Raw genomic sequence first — 8,899 nt, forward strand, 5'->3', positions numbered from 1 at the left:
TGCCACATGTCAGCAAGCTTCACCTGGCCAGGTCCGCCCAGGATGTAGCTCCCCAATCAATCACTACTCTCTAGACCTTCCAGATAGACTAGCAGATCTTCTCTGCCCATGGGCAACCAGTAGAGCCAGAGGCCTTCTCTCTTTGCTCTTTCGTCTCTAGGCATTCTATCAGGCATTCCAAGCTGTGAAGTGCCTGGGAGGAGAAGGAAGAGATTTCAGAGAATGAACACATACAGAGAGACAGGCAAGAGACGGTGAGTGGGGATGTCTTGCCTACTGATATCCTCAGGAAAGTGGGAAAATTGGACCCTGGCCTGCTATGACAATGCCCTGAAGCAGTCCGCACCAGGGGCTCCCTTGTGCCTGCATAGCCTTTCCCAGGGTGTGCTCAAATCCTGTGGCCACTAGGTGTCCTGGGTCACAATGGAGGGCCCTGTGTCATCTGCCTGTTGGGCTGGATCTCTGCCATTGGCTGAGTCTTGTCACCAGGCCCATCATAAGCTCTGCCCACTCTTCCTGTGGGGGGACTGTCTCCATGGTGATGGCAAAGAAGCCTGAGTTCCGCCCACCTGGCCTTGACTTCACCTACCTGGCCTGCTGACCCTCACTCAGACCTCTGTGTTGATCAAAATGAGTGTCCGCCAGTGGCCAGGTGTCAGCATCTGGGATAAAGGATTGGGGACCTTGCCTGGGGCAGAAGGCAGCCTAGGTCTGTGGGTACCTGGAAGTCTTGTGACTTCTGCCGCTGCTGCCAGTGACAGATGGTGACTCCCACACTCACATATCCCCTGGTGGCAGAAGGATAGTGATGGGCGGAGAAACATGGCTCCGGAGCACACTTTAAATGCGGCACCAGCCAAAGGCCAGGGCAAGGAGTGGACGTCGTGGAGCTTAATTGCAAGCCAGTGAAGGGCCCAAGGATTTCTCCTATATGTGGCAAACAGGTCATCCGTGTCCCCACGTCCATAAACCACTGGACTGCAGTGCCAGACTGCCAGGATTTCGGCCTTGCCATTGGAGCCCGTCCACATACGCTGCGTTGCACCGGAGGCGGGGACATGTAGACAGCAAAAATTTGGAAAATGGCATCATCTCTTCAATTTCCCTAGCATTGGCCTTTTTCAGTGGCATGCTTTGTTTCCTAGTAGGATAAGGCACTGACGGAGAAAGGCAGGAGTATGTGTGTAGGAAAGGTGTGTGCCGAAAGGGTGACGACGTTGAGACCACGTTGGGATCTTTAGTCCCAGGAAAGGCCCCTGGCAGGTGTGGGTCAATGTTCTCTGCTCATCCGAGTTGGCGGGGGAGGTTTTCACCAAACAAAGCAGCAGTGGAATTATTCATAGCCTGAGAGGTTGCATCTGCCCACAAGCTCCACCTGGCCAGGGTCCGCCCCTACTGTATTGCCCATGTCAATCAACAGAAGCTAAGACCTTCCAGAGAGACTACCTGCTATTGTCTACCCACCGGGAAGCGGTCCGGCCAGAAGCCTCCCCCGTTTCATCTCCAGGCTCTCTGTCAGGCCCCTCATACTTGTGATGTGTCTCAGGGGTAGAAGGAAGAGATTTCTCTGAATGAACACATCCAGAGAGGAGCCATAGATGCTGAGGAAGGGCGCCTTGTCTACTGATATCCTAGCGTAAGTGTAAAAGAGGTACCTGCCTGCTGTCCCAGTGTGTCGAACGTGTCCACATCAGGGGTTGGCTACTGTAAAATTATTCCCTGGTGCCCTCGATTTTGTGGCCAAAGACACGAGGGGCCGTTGTGTGTCCATGGGTACAATGGAGGGCTCTGCGGAACGGGCTGGTTAGGCTGGACTTCTCCTATTGGCTCAGTGTTTGTGACTCGTCCCCGTCAGAAGTTCCGCCCAGCCTTCTGGTGGCTGTCTCCATGAGGATTGGGAAAGAAGCCCTAGGCCCCGCACTCGGCCTTCACCTGGCCTACCTGGCCTCTTTACCCTCATCTAGACCGCTCTGTGCATGAAAGAAAGGATGTCGGCCACTGACCAAGCATCCTCATTTCCTTGGAAGTATTAGGCTCCTTGCGTGGGCAGAAGACAGCCAAGGTCAGCCTGAGCCTAGACACCTAGTGACCTGTGACACTGCAGCCAGCGATAGATGTTGATGTCCACGCTCAGGTATCCGCAGTTGACGGATTCAGAGTGGTCAGAGGAGAAGTGTAACTAGAGATCACACACTCATGAGGGCACGGGCCAAAGGTCAGGGAAAATAGCTGAGGTCGTGGAGCTCTAGCGGAGCCAGTCAAGGGCCCAGGCCTCCCTCCTGTACGTGGCAAAGAGGTGTCACCTTCCGCAGAGTATGCTGCCACCCGCAGACTCTGGACTGCTGGGGCCCTGGATGCCCGGATTTCGGCCTTGTGTTTGGAGAAGTGACGTGCATGCAGTGTGCCACCGGGGGCTGTGGCCCAGCAGAAGCAAAATCTTGAAAATGGGAGCTTCAGTTGACTTTGCGTGTTCTCTCCCTTGGCTGAGTGCCATCCTGTGTTTCCTAGCAGGAGAAGGCATTCGTGGAGAAAGGCAGATTCCATGTGTGCAGGCAAAGTGTGTGCTGACATGATGAGACCCTGGAGACCAGGGTGGACTCTTCAGACCCAGGACAGGCCTCTGGCAGGTATGTGTCAATGTTTTCTGCCCGTGGCACTCAACCGGGTATTTGCATACAGTGTCATCAGCAGAATTAGTAGTCTCCGGAGAGGCTACCACATGTCAGCAAGCTTCACCTGGCCAGAGTCCACCCGTGATGTAGCTCCCCAATCAGTCACTACTGTCTAGACCTTCCAGATAGACTAGCAGATCTTCTCTGCCCATGGGCAACCAGTAGAGCCAGAGGCCTTCCCCCTTTGCTCTTTCGTCTCTAGGCACTCTATCAGGCACTCCAAGCTGTGAAGTGACTCAGGGAGAGAAGGAAGAGATTTCAGAGAATGAACACATACAGAGAGAGAGGCAAGAGATGCTGAGTGGGGATGTCTTGCGTACTGATATCCTCAGGAAAGTGGGAAAATTGGACCCTGGCCTGCTCTGCCAATGCCGTGAAGCAGTCCACTCCAGGGGCTCCCTTGTGCCTGCATAGCCTTTCCCAGGGTGTGCTCAAATCCTGTGGCCACTAGGTGTCCTGGGTCACAATGGAGGACCCTGTGTCATCTGCCTGGCGGACTGGATCTCTGCCATTGGCTGAGTCTTGTCACCAGGCCCATCATAAGCTCTGCCCACTCTTCCGGTGGGGAGACTCTCTCCATGGTGATGGCAAAGAAACCTTAGTCCTGCCCACCTGGCCTTCACTTCACGTACCTGGCCTGCTGACCCTCACTCAGACCTCTGTGTTGATCAAAATGAATGTCCGCCAGTGGCCCGGTGTCAGCGTCTGGTATAAAGGATTCGGGACTGTGCCTGAGGCAGAAGGCAGCCTAGGTCTGCGGGTACCTGGAAGTCTAGTGACTTGTGACGCTGCTGCCAGTGACAAATGGTGACTCCCACACTCACATATCCCCTGGTGGCAGAAGGATAGTGATGGGTGGAGAAACATGGCTCCGGAGCACACGTTCAGTGGGGCACCGGCGAAATGCCAGGGCCAGTAGTGGACGTCGTGGAGCTGTATGGCGAGCCAGTGAAGGGCCTAAGGATTTCTCCGATGAGGCAAAATGCAGATCAAGCCAAGGAACACAAAGATAAAGCAGCTGAAGAAATTAAAAAGGTTACTCAAGAACATAATTAAAAATTTAATAAGCTGTAAGAAACCATAGAGAGACTGCAATCAGAGATTGAGAAGATTAACAATAAAATTACAGTTAGAAAACTCAATAGAAAGTAAGAAGAGCACAATTGAGGAATTGGAAGGCAGAATTACTGAGATTGAAGATCAAACTCTTGGGACTAATATATTTGATGAGAAAGCAGATAAAAGAATTTTAAATGAAGAAATCCAAAGAATCATGTGGGACTTTATCAAGAGAAATAACTATGAGTGATTTCAGTACCAGAACAGGGAGGGCTAACAGAAAATACAGAGGGAACTGTTGAAGATTTGTTGGCAGAAAACTTCCATGATATCATGAAAGATGCTCATCGAATTCCACATAAGGTAGATCTCAAAAGAAAGTGACCGAGACACATAATAATCAAACTTGCCAAAATCAAATATAAAGAGAATTTTAAGAGAGGCTAGGGATAAAGGAAGTCACCAACAAAGGAGAGTAAATAATAAAAAACTTGGACTACTCAGCAGAAATCATGCAGGCAAGAAGGCAAAGGGATGACTTACACAAAATATTGAAGGAAAAAAATTGCCAGCCAGGAATCAAACCATAACCCTGGCCCTCTGGCCCTCTGGCCCTCTGGCCCTCTGGCCTTAGCCCTCTAACTCTAGCCCCTAAGCCCTGAGCCCCAAAGCCCCTAAGACCCTAAGCCCTTAGGTCCTAACCCCCAAGGCCCTAAACTCTAACCCTAACCCAAACCCTAACGCCTATACCCTAAACTCTACAACCTAAACACCTACACCCCAAAACACTACACATCAAAACCCTACACACTAAACCCTATACTCTAAGCCTCAAACCCTAAACCCAAACCTCAAACCCCAAACCCTAAACCTAACCGTAAACCCTAATACCTAACCCTAACCCCTAACCACCCTAACCCTAATGACCCTAACTCTAACCCTCGAACCCTAACCCTCTAACGCTAACATGAAACCCTAATCCGAAACCTGAACCCTCTAACTCTAACCTCTAGCCCTAACCCTCTAACCCTAGCCCTAATCCTAACCCTAACCTCCAAACCCAACCCCAAACCCTAAACCTCAAATCCCTAGCCCTAAACCTAAGAATGAGCCTAAGCCTAACCCTATCACTTAACTCTAAACCCTAAACCATAACACTTAAAACCCTAACACGCAAAACCCTAACACCCTTAGCCCTAACACATTTAACCCTAACACCCTAAACGCCAAAACCCTAAACACTAACACCCTTAACCCCAACCCCTAACCCCTAAACCCTAAACTTAAACACTAAACCGTCAAACCCTCTAACCCTAATACCCTAAACCCTAACCCCAGCCCCCAGCCTTAAAGCTCACTCTAAGCCTTAAACCTTAAGCCCTAAACCCTAGGCTCTAAGCCCTAAGCCCTAAACTCTAAATCCTAAAACCCTAAACTCTAAGCCCTAAGCCTAACCCTCTAATCCTAAACCCCAAAACCTTACCCCAAACCCCTAAACCTTAAGCCCTAGCCCTAACCCCTAACCCTAATCCTCTAAGCCTAACCCTCTAACCCTAACTCTCTAACCCTAACCACAACACCAACCCCAACCTCTGAACCCTGAAACCCTAACCCCAAGCTTCTGAACCCTAAGCCTAAACCCTCTAACCCTAAACCCTAACCTTCACCCCCTCACACCCTCACCTTCTCACTCCCTCACTCTATAATCTTCTCACCTCTAACCCCTGACCCTCTAACTCCCTCAATCTCTAACCCCCAACCCTCTAGACCCCAACCCTCTAACACCCACCCTCTAACCCCAAACCACATATCCCAAACAAACCCAACACCAACCCCAACCCTAAACCTAACCTCTAAACCCTAAAACCTAACCCAAACCCTAACGACTAAACCCCAAAACCCTAAACCCCAAACTGCAACCCCTAACACCTAACCTGTAACTCCAAACTCTAACTTCAAACCCTAAACCTAACCCTAACACCTAACCCCAACCAAAAAATCCTAACCCTAAACTCTAACCCCAAACCCTAACAACCCTAACCCTAACATCCCTAACCCCAAACCCTAACCGTTTTTGTTAGCAGCCGTAGCACATAACCACTAGCCACCAGGGTTTCCACGAGCAGTCACAGGAATAGACATATGCACACCCGTGTTCACTGCAACATTATTCACAGTAGCAAAAAGATGGGAACAACCTAAGTGCTCGTCCACAGAGGAATGGATAAACAAACTACGGTACATACACACAGTGGAACACTACACGACAATAAAGACCAATGATGAATCTCCGAAACATCTCACACCATGGATGAATCTGGGGCGCATCACACTGACTAAGTCAATCACAAAATGACATATACAGTGAGAGACCACTATCATAAAAACTCATGAAAACATTTACGCACAGAAACAATCCTTGATGTTCACCAGGGAGACGAAGAGTGGGTAGAGAAAAGCCAACTAAACAATAACCAAAAAAACCAAACCCACTGCTGTCGAGTCAATTCCAGCTCATAGCGATCCTACAGGACAGATTAGAACTGCCCCATAGAGTTTCCAAGGAGTGCCTGGTGGATTCGAACTGCAGACCTTTGGTTAGCACCGATGGCTCTTAACCGCTACGCCACCAGGGTTTCCAACCAAACAACAGATCGGTGGTAACTCTGGCGAAGGAAAGACGGTACACAAGACTGGGGAATCAACCTCAGCCTCACTCTAACCCTAACCCTAAACCACTTGTGCCCGAGCCTAGTAACCCCAGCCCTAACCCCAACCCCCAACCACCTAAAACCTATACCCCTAAACCTAACTCCCAAACCTCTAACCCCCAAACCCTAACCCCTAACCCTAATCCTCTAACCCTTCTGCATCTCTGGGCCTCTCGACTCTCCGTCTATTTTCTCCCTCCAAATCGTACTAACACTCAGTGGAATTTTGAAGTTTGAGCTGTGCTTTGCTTCTTGATGTCTCCACCGGTCCCATCAAGGCACTGCATCATTTGCTCTGCTTCACTATTCAGTTCCAAAACCAAGGCTTAGAATCGCCTGACACTGAACTTCAGCGATTCGGTGCAAGGCCGCGAGAGGGCGCGCGCACCGCCGGTTCTGTTCTGCCCACCAGGCCCTCCGAGCACCGGAACCTCCTGGACCTAAGCCGGGACGACCTGGGTACCGCTGCAGTGGCGACAGCAGAAGCTTTTCTTCCCGAGGGACCCAAGGCCCCAGGGCGCTCTCTCAATACTCCCATTAATGCTATGATTATCCTAACCCACTCCTTCTGCGTGACCTAGTGGGTCCTCTACCAGGCCGAGGCTTCAGGACCCGCAGCCCCCCGCCGTGGTCACGTAGAGGAACCTGCAGGGCCGCGCCCTCCCCGCCCAAGCTCTGCCCCTCCATACCCTGATGCCCTGCAGGCCTCTACTAGGTCCCCACCCAGGGGAGAGTTGTCGCCCCGCACAGGTGGGGGGACACGAGGGAACATTCGGAAACCACCCCTAGGCACGAAGCTGACTGCCCGATTGCCGGTATTGAGACCATGTGAGCAGGGCTGCCCCGCCAACTGGAGCCTGCAGGACATCACTCACGTTTGTCAGCTTCTCACCGCCCTCTGGGCTTGGGGTCCCAGAGCAGCCAATCCCCCGGGGGGGGGGGCGGTCCATCCGCAGGGGCTGGAAGATCGGGTTGGTGCCCATGGCCGGAGCGCTTAAAACCCTTAGAAACCCTCATAAACCGTCAGCTCCAGACCTTCAAATGTCAGCCCGAGAGACACCTAATCTCCAACCTAAAAAAAAAAAAAAAAACACACCCGTTGCCATCGAGTAAATTCTGACTCATAGTGACGCTATAGGACAGAGTAGAACTGCCCCACAGTTTCCAAGGAGCGCCTGGTGGATTCAAACTGCCAACCTGGGTAACCACTACGCCACCAGGGTAACCCACTAAACCTACTGCCACCAGGGTAGAGGCTCCAAATCCCGCCAGTGTGAGGAACCCTCAAATCCCCTCAGCACCAGAGACCCCGTCCACAGTGACCGGTACACAGCGCCGCACAAACGTTTAAGTTAACAAACGACCTGGTTGCTCAGGACCCCTTCCTGCTACCCCCACCCCCGCCACCCAGAGGGGGAGCGGGACCCGGCATCCACACTGTTAACAGACACTGAATCGCTGCTGCTTCCACAAGGAGTAGGATCCCCACGCTGCTCCACAGATTCCCAGGACCCCTTCCTTTCCTGGTGGGGCCGCGCCGACGCCCCAGCCCCAAGAGTAGACCGGCCAGGCGCGGGCGCGGGGTGCCTCAGCCTCCCAGGCACAGCGCCCAAAACAATAAGGGGCAGCATGGCCTTGGGCGGGGGATCCCTCTCTCCCCTGTCCGTGGCACCCTACGGAGTCTGGTGGGGGTGGGAGGAGGAATGGGGGCGAGTGCCCCGCCCTCAGTCTGGAATCTCACCCTCCCGGACGAACTCTAGGCCTTGGTTTCCCCTCTGGCAGAGGGAGCAGGTGGGGGCGGGGTGGGCAGGCCCCCATCCCCCAGCTTGGCCCGCAAACCCGCCCCGGGCAGAGTAGGGACCTGGGCGCAGCCCTGGACACGGCCTTTCTCCCCAAGCCCTTCAAGCCCCCAGGCCCGAGGGCACTCCGCAGCTGGATCCCGTGGCTGGACCCCCCTCCCCCGCTGCAAAGCCATGGGGATGCAAATTTCCCGGACCAGCTGCGTCTCCCGGGCCAGAGGCTCCCTCTCGCAGCCCGTAGAGTGGCTGCATCCGCCCGCCCCCACGCAGCGTCCGCCCCCGAGGATCACTCGGGATGGGGTAAGCTGGAGGGGGCGACGCGAGCTGCTAACCCAACGTCCGGACTCTCCAACCTCTGGAGCCCACGGGATGCTGGGACTGGGACCCGCACTCCTGGTGCCTTCCCTCCACACCTTCGAGGGGCCAGGCTTGTTCAGTCTGGGAGCTGGTCCCTCCACCCAGCTGTCGGAGTTTCATACCTTTCAGAGAACACGGCAGGGAAAGCAGCACGAACAGCATCCTCTCTAAGGCGCGCCATCCGGCCCGGACCCCTCACCACCCGTCCCAGCGCTTCCGGGAGTAACTGGCTAGATGGCGTGGAACATGGCTGCTGGCCCGGCCCAGCGGCCCGGGTGTGGGGCGGGCGTGGGGGGGTTGG

The 8,899-nt window shown here is 53.5% G+C and overlaps 1 long non-coding RNA gene across 2 annotated transcripts in view; it reads left to right on the forward strand.

The window, feature by feature from the left end:
• Positions 1–3,107, forward strand: part of LOC135229850 (uncharacterized) — a 28,965-nt gene extending 25,858 nt beyond the window's left edge. The window contains exons 5-6 of one of the 2 annotated variants that reach the window (XR_010320513.1): positions 161–254; positions 2,512–3,107. This is a non-coding gene — a long non-coding RNA (uncharacterized LOC135229850). Of the gene's footprint in view, positions 1–160; positions 1,333–2,511 lie in introns of those variants that run through there. The other variant, XR_010320512.1, reaches the window with a different exon arrangement.
• Positions 3,108–8,899: the final 5,792 nt, after the last annotated feature.

The sequence above is a fragment of the Loxodonta africana genome, unplaced genomic scaffold (genome assembly GCF_030014295.1).
Source record: "Loxodonta africana isolate mLoxAfr1 unplaced genomic scaffold, mLoxAfr1.hap2 scaffold_568, whole genome shotgun sequence".
NCBI lineage: Eukaryota > Metazoa > Chordata > Mammalia > Proboscidea > Elephantidae > Loxodonta > Loxodonta africana.